General features: G+C 42.5%; 1 long non-coding RNA gene across 3 annotated transcripts in view; it reads right to left on the bottom strand.

Moving 5' to 3' along the window:
• LOC114691775 overlaps window positions 1-18,226 on the bottom strand; it is a 62,641-nt gene that overhangs the window by 2,398 nt on the left and 42,017 nt on the right. For all 3 annotated transcript variants that reach the window (XR_003734270.2, XR_003734273.2, XR_003734271.2), the window contains exon 3: window positions 958-1,038. This is a non-coding gene — a long non-coding RNA (uncharacterized LOC114691775). The remainder of the gene's footprint in view (window positions 1-957; window positions 1,039-18,226) is intronic.

The raw sequence follows: 18,226 nt of genomic DNA, 5'->3' as shown, positions 1-18,226 counted from the left end.
TTAGCTTGAGAAGGACACATGCCCTTAATCCCAGGAAGTAAGATGGCAGGACACAGAAAAGTATATAAGACATGAGGAAACAGGAACTCAAGCTCTTAAGACAAGAGGACCAGGAACTAGAGGCTTTTTAGCAGCAGTTCAGGGGAGACACTTTTGGGTGAGGACTCAGAGGCTTCCAGTCTGAGGAAATAGGATCAGCTGAGGAGTTGGCGAGGTGAGGTTGGCTGTGGCTTGTTCTGTCTATCTGATCTTCAACTTCACCCCAATATCTGGCTCTGGTTTTTTTTTTTTATTATTAATAAGACCATTTAGTAATTTGTCTTACAATTCTGTTCTCCTAATTAAGCAAATTTGTGTAAATATTTTATCTCACCAGTGCTGTGGGAAAATCCTTCTGTACACTGTGAAGATGCATTGCTCTCATTGCTAATAAAAAGCTAATGGGCCAATAGCTAGGCAAGATTTTCAGGGCAGAGAGAATGCTGGGAAGAAGGAGGGTGGAGTTGGAGGTGTGGTGAGCCAGATACTAAAGAAGCTACAAGGGAAGTTCACAGATGAGGTAAACGAGCCTCAGACAGCACATAGATGAACAGAAATTGGTTCATTTAAGTCATCAGAGCTGACTGGAGACAAGCCTAAGCTATCAGCCAATCATTTATAATTAAGAATAAGTCTCTGTGTGGTTATTTGGAGAGCAGTTGGTAGGACAGAGGTGATCTGCTGTCTAGACTGAAATCCCCACCTACACACCAGAATGCCACATGTACGGCTTTCAGTTCCAGAGTGATACAGCCCATTATGGTGGGCAAAACATGGCAGCAAGCAAGAAGGCATTTGCATCTTTCCAAGAGCAGAAATCTGGTGGGTCACACCCCATCCACACTCAGGAAGCAGAGAGAAAGAATAGGAAATGGGGCCAGGCAACGAAGCCTCCATGGCCCATTGCCAATGACCTACCTCCTCCAGTCAGTTCTTCCTCCTCAAGGATTGACTTCTTCCCAAGCAACTCCTCCAATGAGCCCACAGGGGACACCTCACCTTCAAATCACAACACATATTAAAGTGAGGCTGGGATTCTTGATTTTACCAAGACGTGGGTTGTAGCTTCTCAAGAAAGTGTTACTTCCGTCTTTTTACATAAGAGACTCCAGCATCTATGAATTTGGCTAACCACTGGGGCCCTGAAACCCATCCCTGTAGACCTGAGATGCCTCTATACTGACTGATGAAGTTAATAGAAATGAGTGGCTGGCTCAGAAGCGGAGGCAGAACTGTGGCACAGGCACGCAGCTTGTGGTAAGACTCTCTGGAAGGAGGATTAGGCAAGCGGGCTGTGAGGCACTTGTGTTTGAATCTTAGATGATTTTAACTGAGGGTCTGCTCAGTACAGTTGGTTCCTTAAGTCACCTGAGAGCTTATATAGGTTTACCTGTTGACATTTTAAAGTTAACATTTAGAATGTTAGGGACTCATTGGTTTACCCTCAACTGATCAGCAACCTGTGCCAAGCATCGGGAAAATTGAGGGTCTCCATCGGAGGGTGACAAACGCCCACAGTGTTTATAGAATGTTCTCCTCGATAAACCAGTAAGCTACCTGGGGTGGTGAAGTATTTCTTAATCTTTGTCTCCAGGTTCTTTCATGACATATTAATCTTTTCTTATAGATGAATTTGGGCCAAAGAAAATGAAACAAGAGAAACTACCACACAGCAGTTTTTATTTAAGATGCAGTGCAGCAAAACTATCTAATGCATGTGGGTATTAATATTAAATTCTATTTGGTCTTGCTTCTTGATGGAACCTCCTAAACCAACCCTGGGTGAGATCCAAGCATGTTCCTCATGTCTCCAAGTCCCTCTCATGGCTGTGTTACTTTCTCAAGTGAAAAGTACCAGAAGAGCTTTACGGAAGGAGAAAGAAAAAGAAAACTGGTCTGTCAGCGCACTCAGCTTGTATCTTTGCCACAGGAGCAAGCTTAGCAGGAATTACCTGTGTGGCCACTTGGTAACATATAGTGAATTTTGTCTGAGACTACTTTTAGCAGATAATAATAATATTAATAATAATAATAATAATAATAATAATAAAGCCTATTTTATGAAAGCTGGGGCGGTTGACTCTGAAGGGTAAATTGCCCATACTTGCATTTACGTTCATATTCCTGAGATTTACTAAATTTTAGATAGTGCCTCATGTAGCCCAGGCTGCTCTCACACCCACTACATAGATGGGGATGGCCTTGAACTTCTGATTCCCCCTGCCTCCACCTCCTGAGAGCTGGAATTACAGAAAGGACTGTTATATCTAGTTCATGTAGTCCTGGGGATTGACTACAGGGTTCAGTGTATTCTGGGAAAATGCTCCATCAACTGACGTTCATCTCCAGCTCCCCAAGACCATTTTTAGATGGAACACGGGTGCCAGGATCTCTGGTGTCCTAAAGAATCTACTAATAAAGATGGAGGAGGCTAGGGCTGGAGAGATGGCTCAGCAGTTAAGAGGACTTGGTGCTTTTTCAGGGGACACAAGTTCAATTCCCAGCATCCTATGGTAGCTCACAAGCCTGTGTAACTCCAATTCTAGAAAATCCCCCACAACTACCAGGTACACATGCGGTATACAGACATATGTGCAAGCAAAACACTTAGACATAAAATAATAAAACAAAGAATTAAATATCGAGGAAAGCACAATATCTTTGCAGCCGAATGTCCTCACCAACCACCTATTGGTTGATATAAAAGATGATCATGAATAGAGACTAGTCATGTGATATTTATCAAGTATACTTGAAGAGAAAACATATTTGCGCAATTTTTTATTTGACCATCTATCTATCAATTACCAATAATTAATACTGAGAAGGTAATGTGCAAAATAGCTTTATCCAGGGTCTTAGAAATTACAATTCTAGAAACTCAGATTCCAGCAAAACCAAGTGTTCTCTAAAGAAAGGAAATAAAAAAAAATGGACTTAAGAAAGCAAAACCCTACAATCCCTGTTACAAGCAAACATTTGGTCTGTGAGTCCACAACTGATTGGTTAACTAGTTTTAGACCACTCGGCTTCAGGCTAAGTATAACCTGTGAAATGGTCTCTATGTTTAGGGAGAGTTTCCCATGATTTCTCAAGGTCACTCACCAGCAAGCTGGGTTAATTAAAAGTCCTCAGCTGAGTGGGAAAAGGGGAAAGAGAAAGGATGGGGGTGATTCAGTGCAGCGGAAGATGGGAAGGCAATCAGAGAGAGAGGAGGGGAAGGAATAATGAATAGTAATACATTTTAAGTTCTGCGTGTGTGTGTGTGTGTGTGTGTGTGTGTGTGTGTGTGTGTGTGTGTGTGTTTACCAGTAGAGGCCGGAAGAAGACATCAAATCCCCTGGAGCTGGAGTTCCGGGTGGTTGTGAGCAGCTTGACCTGAGTTCTGGAAGAGCAGCAAGTGCTTTCAACTTTATAGACATCTCCCCAGCTCCAAAATTGAGGATATTTGAAAAAAAGGTATATGAAAATCTACTACGACTCAGGTGACTCATGCTGGATCTGAACTGGAAGTCTCTTTCCTGAGGTCCAGCTTCCATGGTTCTAGAAAGGACTATGCAAGCTGCCCAGGGAGGGAAGCAATTACACAGTCCTTCCCAGCTGCAACGCCTCTGAGCCACAGCAATCACAGCATGGCAAGACATGCATAACAGGGCAGTAAGTGGCACCACACTCACCCATCAGTGGCAACCAACAGCTGTAGAACTAGACTTAAGGTCTGTTCAACAAGAGAGAGAAATCGTGGAAAAGGAACATCTTCCCAGGGCTTAGAAGAGAATCTACTACCTCCACTTTGCTAGACCAGCATAATTCCTAATTACACTTTAAATCCTTTTCTTACACCCACAGGCTAGTGTAATCACCAGTCCTCATCAAAGAAACCTCTCTCTGCTTGTGAAAACTACAACCGGACGCAACACAGAGACCAACAGATCATGGGGAGTCCAACCTCAGCGGACACATCTACATCACAGCTCCTGCATCTCCGACTCAGGAAACCTTGTAGAAGGGAAAACAGAGAGATTGTAAGAGCCAGAATACCAGGAAGTCTGCTGGGAAACAGTCTTTCCCAGAAGCGATCACATGACCAGGGCTAGAACATCAGCAATCCAGTGGACATGCATGTTAATGGAGAAGGGGGGAAGTTTCACAGGTTCCCACGCATACACAAAGAACTACAGACAACTACTAACTCCTGGGAGAAGGAGAGTTAGCCTCTTCCAGGCATGAGGCCCATTAGTGGTTGTCCAATGCGGACTGGCCAGCATTGAAACCACATACACACCAGCAACAAAAACAGACTCACCAGGTTCTGAGTATGTAAATACAGTACATACATATGCGTGTGTGTGACAGTGATAACCAAGGAAAAGAGGCTATCAACTTGAAAGTCAGGGGGACATGGGGAAGGTTTGAGGGAGCGCAGTTGAGAGGGCCTGGAGGGGAGGAAAAGAAGGGGATAGAGTGGTGTGATTCTATTTCAATTAAAAACACATTAAATATTTAAAAGAAAAATATTTCAATGAAAGTCAAAATATGCCTTCTTTGCCAACCTCTTTACACACACATCACCACCACCACCACTTCACCACCACAAGCCACTGCCTAGAGCCACGGTTCACACCAAGTGCATTCTTCTTTTACTAGCCAGTATCTTAGAGAAGGCCACATGGAGACATTATTAAAATCCCACTATGGATGGCCCTGGCATGGATCCCTATCATTTAAATAGCCCCTTCACTAAGTGCTCACATTACCCTATCAATACCCTCTTGTCTCCATCTATCTAGTGCTGTGGGATGGTCTGTATGTCAAATTGTTCTGATTGGTCAATAAATAAAGCATTGATTGGCCAGTGGCTAGGCAGGAAGTATAGGCGGGACTAACAGAGAGGAGAAAAGAAAGAACAGGAAGGCAGAAGGAGTCACTGCCAGCTGCCACCATGACAAACAGCATGTGAAGATGCCGGTAAGCCACCAGCCACGTGGCAAGGTATAGATTTATGGAAATGGATTAATTTAAGATATAAGAACAGTTAGTAAGAAGCCTGCATTGGCCATACAGTTTGTAAGCAATAAAAGTCTCTGTGTTTACTTGGTTGGGTCTGAGCGGCTGTGGGACTGGCGGGTGACAGAGATTTGTCCTGACTGTGGGCAAGGCAGGAAAACTCGAGCTACAATCTATAAAGATGCACTTTGTGTATCTGAGAGAAGAGGAACAAGCAAACGCAAATGTTGAGCTAGTTCTCCCTTTAAATTCCAGCCCACAGTGAACAAGTGGAAATGGGTCTGTTGAGTGAGTAGCCAGTAGACCGTAAGTAAGACAGCAAGAACTCAAAGCTCTGACTGGGTGAGAAGGAGCCACAGACTCGGCATGTTGGGGTGAACACACAGGTGGGTGTGCTGAGTACCCAGGGAGAGCAGAAGGCACAAAAGACTTTCCGAAAGAGGGGGGAAGGTCATCTTGACCCTAGAGGAGACACAGGAACTGAAACACTACCTTTAAGCTCTGCTGGGGCTAACTTTACGCCCCCCCCCATGCCCTCTGATGTTTTCACTCAGTATCCATGGCCACACAGACAAAGCAGGCTGCTCTCTGCTGTGAGCTCTTCCTCTCGATGTTGCTAATCCGTAGCTTAGTGCCAATTTTCTACGCTCCATACGACACAGCTAAAGACCCAAGCAAATTCCATCTTCTTTCAGTGAGATCTTCCAAGATGAATATAGCTACATGCAAAAAGAAGGCGGTGTACAGATTCACCTCCCTTGCTAGACATTCAGTGCCTTGCCTGTCAATTGGCCGCTGGTGCCACCTAGTGGCATGCTTGTGGTGGTACAGCTTTACAAAACAATAACCCGTGGTTTCAGCCCTGAAAGGCATCTTGCAACCACTGCTTTCTGTTGTCTGAGGAAATCCCCTATGCTACGCCATATGTAGCAAGTATTCCATAGAATGGCTTAAATGGAACACTTATTTTAATAATTAAATCCAATCAAAAATACATATCAAAACATAAACATTTTATCCTAAGACTCTAGTAATCTTTACTTTCCTCAAGGTAAGGGCAGCTCCATCCAGGAACAGAAAGCAAACATTAGCATTAGGAATGCCTTTAATCTACTGCAATCACAGAGCTTTTCCTTTTCTTTCCTATATTTGTTTTTGTTTTGAAATGGGTCTTACTCACTATGTAGCCCAAATTGGCCTTAAATTCGCCATAATCCTCCTGCCTCTGCCTACTGAGAGCTGAGATTACAGGCATGAGTCACCATGCCCAGCATATCCCAGCTTCTGGTAACAGGTGAGTATACTCGAAGATTCCAGTCCAACTGTTAACATTCACTTTCTGTATCCTATACAGAAAAAGATATACAAACTATCCGCAAATACACACAATGGGAGTCTAAGTGTGGACATGATGACCTGGAACATGGTATAAGAGATGTTAGCACATCTTTGAGGTTGGGGAGTGTGGTCCGAACTCTCCCATTTTCAGCCCATGTAATTTGAAGACAGATATGACCCAATCCTAATTCAATGAGTGAACGTACTATGTGCCAAGCACCAATTTAGGTAACTGATGATACAATAGAAAAAATGTCCCTGATCTCATAAGGCTTCCATCACAGAGGAGGAGACAAATGATAATCCCAAAAGCAAATAAGTCACAGTATCGTGTCAGACAGCCAGAGCCCCAGAGGTCTCCCATGGGAACTGCATCAGAGTGAGTGGGCAGAAAGGAACTTTTCCCAACAATGACAAATGAGAAAATGCCTAGGAAAGGTGTGAAGATCGAAGGGGGAAAAAAGTATTCTTGTGCAGAATGAACAGAAAGTGCACACATCCTAAAGTGGGGACTGGCTAGGCAGGTTTAAGAAGTGACTAGAGATGGCAGGGTGAGCTGGAGAGAGAAGACCAGTAATGAGATGGAAGATTGGGAAAGAGCCTTGTAAGAGAGAAGGGCGGCGTGGATTGGAATCCCTTGTGAGAACTCGGAACAGGAAGGGGGGGTGAGAGTAGCTAGTGAATCAAAAGGAGGGAGCCGTGCTGCAGATCGGGAAGCAGGGCCACTCAGAAAAGTGTCCGCCCAACTGTGCTGTGACCCTAAAACTGCCCCACAAGTAAATTCTGTTCAAAACATTACCTGAGGAGCCCAGGAGGTGGCTCAGTGGTGAATGAACTTGCCATGCAAGCCTTACCACCTGAGTTCAAATCCTCCCTGGACCCTCAGAAGCCACATCAAAGAAAGATCTGATCCCATGAAATTTTCCTCCCTACACATGCCACGGCACACATGCACCCTCGTACACACACTGCAACGAAGTAAAAATTATGAGTGAAATTAACATCATCCTTAACGTGTATAGCAAGGACGCCAGTTTGGAGGGCCAGTAGGAATCAAGCAGAGGTCAAAGTGTAAGAAGGGAACGTATAAGTTGTTACCATTGTTACCATGTAGGTTATATTTAAACCCATGAGACTGATGAAAAAGTGAAAAGCAAGAACTCTGGGGATTGGGTTTTGCTGCTTCACTATCTAAAAAGAGGCTTACAGGAAAGTATGTACTTGCCAGGCAGTGGTGGTGCATGCCTTTAATCTCAGCATTTGGGAGGCAGAGGCAGGCGGATCTCTGTGAGTTCAAGGCCAGCCTGGTCTACAGAGCAAGTTCCAGGACAGCCAGGTATATAGAGGAACGCTTTCTTGAAAAAAAAAAAAAAAAAAAGATGGGGAGAGGGCAGAGGGAGGAAGGAAGAAAGAAACAGAAAAAGAAGGAAAGAAAGAAACAAAGAAAGAGGAAGAAAAGGTGTTGAGAGTAACACAGGATAAAGAAGGGGGAAAAACAGGAGAAAACAAAAGGAATTCAAATAACCATTAGTCTTTCTTTCTGACTAGTAAGTCTCCTAAGAAAGCTGACTGTTGGCTTCATAAGTCTTTCAATCATTTCACCACTGACAGCCATTGGGAACCTGTCTATGAAATATCACAAAATCTTAAATTACACACCAAGAACTGGTGTCTAATTGAGTTATGTCAATTACTCCATCCGTCACAGTTATTTGCAGTTTCTTGTCTAGCTGTATTATTATGTTCCCTTCCGAAACTACTTGACAGGCGTGCCTCTAATTGACAGGTATGTGTTATATGTCATTATCATTGACAAAGTGGCTCTTCGGAATAACAGGCTCTCCAAAATCACCTCACAGCGCAAACAGGTGATCAGCCCTCCAAATGCCGCTGCTGCTTCTTAGATGAATGCAAAATTATGCATTCCCCTGCTCTCAAGCTTGGTGGATAGGGTTTAAATCTATTTCTTGCAGATTAGTCAGGTGGGGTTCTATCACAAACGACCACAGACTGGGTGAGTTAAACAACAAAAATTATTTCTCACAGATCTGAAAGCCAAGAAGTCCAGAATCTAGATGCAGCTGACTTACTTCCTAGTGCGAGCTCTTTCTCACCTACTGACACGGTTGCCATCTGGCAGAGTTCTCTTGTATCACTTGATCAGCATCCAAGACCCACTCAAGATTTTGATTAGCTTAAACTCCTTCTTTACTCCAAATACAGTTTCTTCCGGAGAGAATTCTGGGGAAGCATAGCTCAGTCCATAGCAGTCTCATTAACTGACATATAAATTATAAAGTTGCATGTACATGTGCTGAGGATATGCAACACAGAAGGCATGTAATCCCCAGAATTCCAGTTTTGAAATTTGCTAAATACCAACAGGTTATGTGGTGGTATTTTGTTCCCCAAAATATCGTGTACCTTAATAAACTTATCTGGGGCCAGAGAACAGAAAAGCCACTAGTTAGGCAGTGATAGCACACGCCTTTAATCCTAGCATTCCAGAGGCAGAAATCCATCTGGGATCTCTGAGTTCAAGGCCACATTGGAAACAGCCAGGCATGGTGACTCACGCCTTTAATCCCAGGAAGCGAGCCTTTAATCCTAGGGAGTGATGGTAGAAAGCAGAAAGGTATATAAGGCGTGAGGACCAGAAACTAGAAGCATTTGGCTGGTTAAGCACATGGCTGGTTAAGCATTCGGCTGGTTAAGCATTCAGGCTTCTAGCAGCAGTTCAGCTGAGAGCCATTGGGATGAGGACACAGAAGTTTCCAGTCTGAGGAAGCAAGACCAGCTGAGGAATTGGCAAGGTGAGATAGCTGTGGCTTGTTCTGGCTCTGATCTTCCAGTGTTCACCCCAATAACTGGCCTCGGGTTTGACTTTATTAATAAGAACTTTTAAGATTCATGCTACAAGGTTATATCATGCAACTGCAAATATCCTAACCCATCATAGTAATGTGGGTGTGGCAAAGAATTAACACACTTGCTTGACTCTGCAAACTGCAAATGTCCTTGCTCTCATGGAGCATATCTTGTAGCAAGTCCAGTGACACAGGAAATAAGAACACAGACAAGGAACATGGTAAATGTGCCAATAAAATCCATTTTTATTATTTCTCCCTTTATCTCCCTTTGACTAAAAGTACTGGTGAGATTTCAGAGTAAGATGATGGACTAAAGGCCTCGTGAACACAAGTAGGTGAAAAGAAAAACAATCAAAACCACACACTATAGCCTCTACTCCTGCGTGAAATGATCTCAGTAAGTGAGTTTATCAAGGCAGGTGAGCTCGCAGCAGGGAAGCAGTGGACAAGGGCTGTGAACCAATACCATGCAGTAAGGGCACCAAGCGGCTCCAGTGAGGTCGTAGGGGACCTCCAGGGAAATGCTGCCTTTCACACACTGGCACTGCAAGGACAGTGGATGACCTGTGGATGACCTCCAGCTGGATGCACAAAACAGAATGAGTCCCTAGAACTGGAGAGGTCAAAGCAAAACTTCAGTGGTTAAGGTCAGTGGGAGACCTTCTCCTCACCCAATACCAGCCACACAACTGCCCAAGGAAGGGCTGTTGCAGAGCCAGTAACTGAGCCTGTCCGTCAAGGGACCTACACAGGACCTGGGCTGTGAAGGTTGAGGTTGGAGTGCTACACAGTGAGCCTGAATCAGTCTCCCTGCCAAGGCTGCTGCTGAGGTGGGGGAAGCCAGAAAAAGGGCTCCCACCACCCCTGGCCCACACAGTGCTAGCCAGTCAGAGAATATATAAAAAAGAAAAACAATAACATGGAAAAGGCATTCCAAGCTAATGGAAGTAGAAAGCAAGCAAGGGTCATTGTTCTGATAACTGGAAAAAAAAAAAATAGACTTGGAACCAAAATGAGAAGAGAGAAGGAAGGTCTGTTCATACTCAGGAGAGGAATAATTCATCTGTAAGTTATTATAAGGCTAAGTATTTACAGGCAACACTAAGGCACCCAATTTCATAAAACAAACACTATTGGATGTAAATGCACAGATTAACCCAAACACAGTAACAGTGAGTAATTCAATACCCTGCTTTAACTAACAGGTCATCCCAACAAAAGTAGAGAAACGTCTTAATTAAATGACAGCATAGATCAAACATCCACAGAAAATTCCACCAGAACACTCTGAAGTACACATTCTCTTCAGGAGCTCACAGATCTTTCTCTAAAATAAAGCATACAGGAGAACAAAGCAAGTCTTAACAAATACAGGAAAATTTAAATCATTTTCTCTATCTGATCACAACAGAACAAAGCTAGAAATCAACAAGAGAAACAGAACATACATGACTCATAGAGAGAACAATACACTATTAGATGATGAATGGATCATCAAAGAAATTAAGGGGAAAACTTTTAAATTCCTGTCCGTGGATAAAAATGAAATCCAAGCATACCAACACCCACGGAATACGATGAAAGCAACAGCAGAGGGTGGCTCACAGCTATAAGGGCCCCTATTTAAAATAAACCTCAGAGAGCTTTCAAATACATAATCTGATAATGTACCTTAAGACCTTAGTGAAATAACAAACCAAGAAGAATCAGTAGGTCCAAAGAAATGATCAAGATCAGAGAAGAAATTAAAACAAACAAAATGCAAGAGTCAATTGAAAAATTGATTGATTCTTTAAAAAGATCGGTCCCGTGGCTGAAAGAAAGACAGGGCTGAAGAGAGAGCATGGCAGTTAAGAGCACTGGGTGCTCGTCCAGCGGACCCAGGTTTGACTTCCAGCACCCACATGGTGGCTCACAACAATCTGTAACTCCAGTCCCAGAATATCCAGTGCCCACTGCTGGCCCCCAAAGGAACCAGGAACACACACAATACACAAAAACACACGCAGTCCAGACACCTAGACACACAAAGTGAAATAGTAACAGAAAATTTTCAAAGAAAGCTAGAGAAAACCCAAATGAAATTAAAAGAAAGATGTTACAAATAGATAGAAAATTACTAGGACATAGTTTAAAAGCTTATATTCCACCAAATTGTAAAATATAAAATAAGTGGAATAATTTCTAAACTCATCTGACTTACCGAATTAAACCAAGGTGAGACCAAGTATTTAAACAGGTCTATAATAGGTAATAAGATTAACACAGTAATTATGAAATCTCAGTGTTTTAAACAAGGGAACAAAAGAGTCCAGGCACAGATGGATTCACTGAAGAACTCTACCAGGATTTTAAAGAGCTAACCCAAATGCTTCTCATACTACTCCACAAAATAGAAAAGGGATCAATGTGACCAAGCTCTTTTTACCTGATATTACCCTGATATCAAAACCACATAAACACAACAACAGAAAAGAAAATCCCACAACAATCTCTCTAATAAACATAAATGAAAAGTCAATAAGATACTTACAAACTGTATTCAAGAACACATCAAAAATATCATTTACCATGATCATACTAGTTTTATTCCAGAGTTATAGGGATGGTTCAACATATATGGAACCAATATGTCTAATAAGTAAACTCAAGAACAGGAATTGCGTGGTCATCTCAATAGACACCAAATGAGCTTTTGAAAAATCTACATTTCTTCATGGTAAAAGTCTTGAAGAAAGCAGGAATAGAAGGAATATGTCTCAACACAATAAAGCCTATGTACAACACACCTACAGCAAACATTGCACTAAATGAGAAACTGAAAGCTTTTCTACTAAAATCAAGAATGAGATAAGAATGTCCACTTCCCCTTCTTATTCAGGCTAATGCTTGAAGTCTTAGAGCAAGACAAGATAGGGAAGTCCAATGAAGGATACAAATAGGAAAAGAAATCAGATGTTAACAGATGGCACAGTTCTATACAGGAGGCCCAAAAAACTACAGAAAACTGTAAAAGCTGATAAATACTTTCAGGAAAGTATCAAGACACAAAATTAACATACAATAATCATTAACTTTCCTCTATACCAATAACATACATGCTGAGAAAGAAATTAGGGAAACAATCCCAGTCATAACTACCTGAATATACATACATACAAGTAATAAATAAATAATAAATAAATAAATAAATAAATAAATAAATAAATAAATAAATAAACAACTTAGTATAATCCTAACCAAGGACATGAAAGACTAAGACCTCTACCACAAAAACTGAAACCTCCAGGGAGGATAGCTAGTAAAGAGGACCCTAGGAAAGACATAGGGATCACCCAGCGATGGAGAAATGAATGAGATCTACAGGAACAAACTGGGGTGAGGGGGGGAGTAATGGAGGGCAAGGGTTGGAGGAAAGAGAGCTTAGGGGAGCAGAAGGTCCTAGCTGGATCAGGAACAGAGTGGGAGAACAAGGAAAGAGATACCATGATAAATGAAGACATCCTGGGAATAGGAAGAAGGAGAGTGCTAGAGAGGTCCCCAGAAATCCACAAAGTTGACTCCACCATAGACTACTGGCAATGGTCAAGAGGGTGCCTGAGCTGACCTACTCTGGGGAATCAGATGACTGAACACTCTGTCATGATAGAACCCTCATCCAGTGACTGATGGAAGCAGATGCAGAGATCCATGGCCAAGCCCCAGGCCAAGCTCCAGGAGTCCAATCGATGAGAGAGAGGAGGAATTATATGAGCAAGAGATATCAAGACCATGATTGGAAAAAGTACAGAGACAACTAACCAAACTAGTGGAAATGAACTATGAACCAATAGCTGAAGAGCCTTCATGGAACTGGACTAGGCCCTCTGGATAAGTGAGATAGTTGTTTAGCTTGAACTGTTTAGGTGGCCCCCAGGCAGTGAGACTGGGACCTGTCCTTGGTGCATGAGCTGGCTTTTTGGAACCTAGTGCCTATGCTGAGACACTTTGCTCAGCCTTAGTGCAGGGAGGAGGGGATTGGACCTGCCTCAACTGAATGTACCAGGCTCTGCTGACTCCCCAGGGGAGACCTTGCCTTGGAGGAGATGGGAATGGGAGATGGATTGGGGAGGAAGGCTGGGGGCTGGGAGGAGGGAGGACAGGGAAATCTGTGGTTGATATGTAAAATGAATAGAAAATCTCTTAATAAAAAGGAAAAAATGACATCAAAAAAAAGAAAGACAAAGACCTCTACCACGAAAACTAAAACACTAGAGAAAGATATTGAAGAATTTGCTAGAAGGTGGAAAGACCTATTGTGTTCATGGAATTCAGGAATTAATATGGTAAAGTGTGGTTATAACCAATGTTGTTCAGCTTTCTATCACAAAGACAAAATACTGAGAATAGAAAGGGGAAAGTTTAGTGTGGGTCTTGATTTCAGATGTTCCGGGGCTTGGTCTCTTGGCTAGTTTGCTTTTTGTATCTGTGATGAAGTAATGCATGTGCTGGTGAAAGCGTGGCCAAGCAAAGCTTCTCACCTTAGAGCAGCCAGGAAACAAGAACAAAGAGACTGACGAAGCCAAGTTCTCCATATCCCCTCCAGGGGCAGGGTATCAGTGACCGCCCTTCCTTCCTCTAGACTCCCGATAGCTTCATAGGCTGGCAACCAAGACTTTAGCACATGGCACATGGCTTTTAAGATCCTAACAATAGTGCAACTTCTTCAACTGGTCACTGGGCATAACTGTCTACTTATGGCCTGAAAAAATCTGACTAACCCAACATGCACCATGGCCTGGCTTACATCATCACAGGCAGCAATTAAGGACAAAGCAATCCTTGCTAGAATCACATACAGAAAGGAAACAGCTGCTCATGAAACCATGAGATAAACCACCAAGAAAGGTCAATAGAAATGTGCAACATGAGGGAAAGCTCCATCCTAGTTACTGTGGACTCTGTCAGTCCTCATTTTTGTTAAGACAACGAAGTCAGCCCTTAAGTATTGTGCTAACAGTTTACACAGTTCTCTGAGAACTTAGAACTGTTTTGACATTAACAAATATACAAGGAACTGATTACTCTGGAACTAATGGGTCATATCCAAAATACTAAGAGCTGTGAGGTTAAATAACTATAGAAAGCAATAGTCTAGTTCTACATGGCACAATCATAACAAGCAAATGAAAATGGAAAAAATCTATAGACTCAGTTTGGAAGTATTCATCATGTTAAAGGAAATTCTCAAACTTTTAAACATCTGGAGAGAGAGAGAGAGAGAGAGAGAGAGAGAGAGAGAGAGAGAGAGAGAGTTGTGCATGCTTGTATGGGTGTGTACATGTTTGATTGTGGGGTACTGTGATGAAACACCATGACCAAAGCAACTTGGGGAGGAAAAGGTTTATTTCACTCACAGTTCCATATAACAGTTCATTATCAAAAGCAGTGAGATTAGGAATTCACACAGGGCAGGAACCTGGAGGCAGGACCTCATTTATCAGCCATGTTGCTCCCCATGGCTTACTCAACCTGCTTTCTTGTAGAACCCAGGACCACAAGCCCAAGGATGACACCACCCACAATGGGCTGGGCTTACAGGCTTACCTATAGTCCTTCTTATGGAGGCATAGTCTCAATTGAGATTTCGTCTCTCAGATGACTTTAACTTGTGTCCAGCTGACATAAAACCACCCAGAATCTTTGATATTTATCTTATTTTTTTAAGATGGGATCTCCAGCTGAATCAGGAAACAGCCATCCAGCTAGGCTTCCAGATGGATGAGCTTCAGGATCTGCTGGTTTCTACCTTCCTTCCTGCCCCTCTCAGGTTATAGATTTGGCAGTCACGACACCCAGCTTTCTCTCTCTCTCTCTCTCTCTCTCTCTCTCTCTCTCTCTCTCTCTCTCTCTCGGTACTGACAATCTGAACTCAGGTCATTTTGCCCTTGTGCCTCATTTACCAACTGAGGCATCTCAATAGTCCCTAGAAACTTGAACTTTCAGGAGGAGATTTCTAACCTTACAAAACATTATCAAAATCTGTTAGGCTATTTTAAGTTACCCATATTTACTTGAATAGAGATTTTGCAAGACATTGCTGTAGGTGGAGTCAGGACTGCGGTCAGCTCTGTCCCACCAGCCCACTCCCAAATAACCATACAGAGACTTAATTATAAATGCTTGGCCAATAGCTTAGGCTTGTTACTAACTAGCGCTTACAACCTAAATTAACCTATTTTTTTATCTACTTTTTACCACATGGCTCATGGCTTGTTACCTCATTTTTTACATGCCCTGATTCCTCTGTATCTGGCTCATGATTCCCGCAACTCCGCCCTTCTTCTTCCCAGCATTCTCCTAGTCTAGCTCTCCTACCCAGCTATAGGCCAATCAGCTCTTTATTAACCAATGAGAGTAATACATATTTACAGTGTACAAAAATTGTTCCACAGTATATTGTCACTATCATTTTTGCACAGGTCTTTTTCAGTCACTTTTGCATTCTGTATTTCTCCTTCAAAGATCTACATGTGAACAAAATAGGAGAGATGCTATTTTTGTTCCTAGTAATAAGTCTGAAAGGGAGATTTTTTTTTTTTAAGTTTTGAGTGAGTTTACATTGACTGTTCATTGAACTGTGTCATATTAGCTTTAATTGTCAACTTGACACAGCCTGGATCATCTGAGAAGGGAGTCTCAATGGAGAGATTGTCTGAATCAGTTTGGCCTGTGCACCTGTCTATGGGAATTTGCTTGGGAGATCCAAACCCACTGTGGGAGATGCCACTTCTTGGGCAGGTGGTCTGGGCTACATGAGAAAGCTAGCTAAGCATAGTTCTGCAAGCAAGCCAGCAAGCAGCGTCCCTCATGGTTTCTGATTCAGTTTCTGCTTGAGTTCCTGTATTGACTGTTGTGAGATATTTGATTACACTGTGTAAAGATATGTCACTGTGATTGGTTTAACAAAAAGCTGAACAGCTCATAGTTACACAGGAGGTATAGTTGAGACTTCCTGGACAGAGAGAGCTCAGGGAGGAAAAAAGGCATGGTCATCGGCCAGATGCAGAGGAAGCATTGCATGCAAAAAGAGAAGTAAAAGCCATGACCCACATGGTCACATGTAGATTAATAGAAATGGGTTAATCTAAGTTGTAAGACCTAGTTAGAAACAGCTTAAGCTAAGACCAAGCTTTCATAATTAATAATATGTCTCTGTGTCCTTATTTGTGAGCTGGCAGCCCCAAAAAAAATCCATCTGCATATGGTGCCCAACGTCTGAGCTCATCTTTCCACATAGGGCCTGAGAAAGTTGGAAAAAAAATAAAACAAAATAAAAAACAGACACAGCTTTTAGTAACCTGATGCTTGTACAGAGGTGTGGCTCTGCTCTATAGCAAACACTTGAGCAGCTGGCAAGCTCAGTAGAAACAGGGTGCTAAGTAAAAATTCCTGCCACAGCCCACAACTTCCCAGAGCTGAGGCAGTTCAGTGCATCTCCCAGTTAAAAGCAGCCCCGGGCCAGGGCCTAAGGGCATATAGCTCAGTTCTCACAGACCTGAGGAAGGGCATAGCCAGATGCCATTGCCATGTCCTAAGCAGAGATACGTAGCAGCTGGCCAGTTAAGGGTTAGCTCACATGGTCAGAGAATGCAGCAGATACACAAAAGGTCAGGCCCAGACCAAGAAAACCTCTAAACAGATGTAGTATGCTTAAAAATGTGCTTAGATGCTGAAGAAAAAAAAATGAAGATGGGTATAGACAGTCAAAGAGAAAATAGTTTAAAAATAATAAAGTCTTCAAAGAAAGGGTAAAGTAATATAAAAAAAATAAGCTATGTAAGATGGGAGATCCACAACATGTCTGGATCCTGCATGGTGCTTTGTTGACTTTGAATTTTTTAAATGCTAATAAACAAAACACAACAGCTGCTGAGAGACATTGGAAACTGCTAAATTAAACCAACCTATATATTTTAAGAATGTCTTAACTTCGAAATGGAAGCCAGAAAACATGTGTTCAGGGAGAGGTTGTGCTTTTGTTTCTACAGGAAACAAAAAATTATGGTTCTCTTCAAAATGAAGATCAGATTTGATCAGGGGAGACCTCCTGAGGATCTTGCCTGCAGATATGAGGGGGAAAGCCAAGCAAGACTACAGGACAGGTGATGTATATGCTGATTCCTCAACATGGGAACAACTCTGAGACTGGGTGAGACATGATAAATCTTGTTGGTTACAGAGTCCTCATGACTTTCTATTACAAGCCATCCTTTCATATGGCATGGATAGAGGTCTGGTGATGCAGTCCAAACAGACGTATAAAGATAACAGATGCCTTTTACCTGCTCAAACATAGAACCAAAAAAAAAAATCATATTTACCTGACTTGGGCACACTGCACATTCCATACTTGTGTTAATGCAGATATATATGTTACCTTTAAAAGTTTGCATCCTTTCAGAACAAAGAACCAGACACCAATAAAGACAAGCAGCCTCTCATTTCTGAATGGAGACAGAGGAGGAGTGGATGAGGAAGGGGTAGATGGAAGTCGAGGGAGGGATGGGAGGCGAGGAGGGAAGGGAAACTGTGGTCAGTATATAAAATAAATGAAAAAATGTTCAGCAAAATGAAATTTAAAAGAAGACAAGTAGCTTAGGTGATCCAGTCTCTCAGAATGCCTCTGTTGCAATTTCCTCAAAATTCTACATCTAGAACAACTTCAAAACTACTAGCTGAGATAGTCCAGCCTCACACACTATTCCAGCCAGGATTTCAGATAAGTTCTACACTTTCCCATCACACAAAGACTAGACAACAAATGATACAGTTAGCTCTCCCAGGACTTGATCATTATCCCAATTTTCTCAGGGTCCCCTAAAGATGTCATTGCCCTCGGACAACAGGAAGCAGTCTAGAGAAAACAATGCCCACATTCCCAAGAGATGGGATGGGCGGTTTGGGGTCAGCCAATAAATTATGGATGTTGG

Source organism: Peromyscus leucopus, chromosome 10, assembly GCF_004664715.2.
Source record: "Peromyscus leucopus breed LL Stock chromosome 10, UCI_PerLeu_2.1, whole genome shotgun sequence".
NCBI lineage: Eukaryota > Metazoa > Chordata > Mammalia > Rodentia > Cricetidae > Peromyscus > Peromyscus leucopus.
The sequence above is the reverse complement of the archived record's forward strand: the minus strand, read 5'-3'. Positions and strand labels throughout refer to the sequence as shown.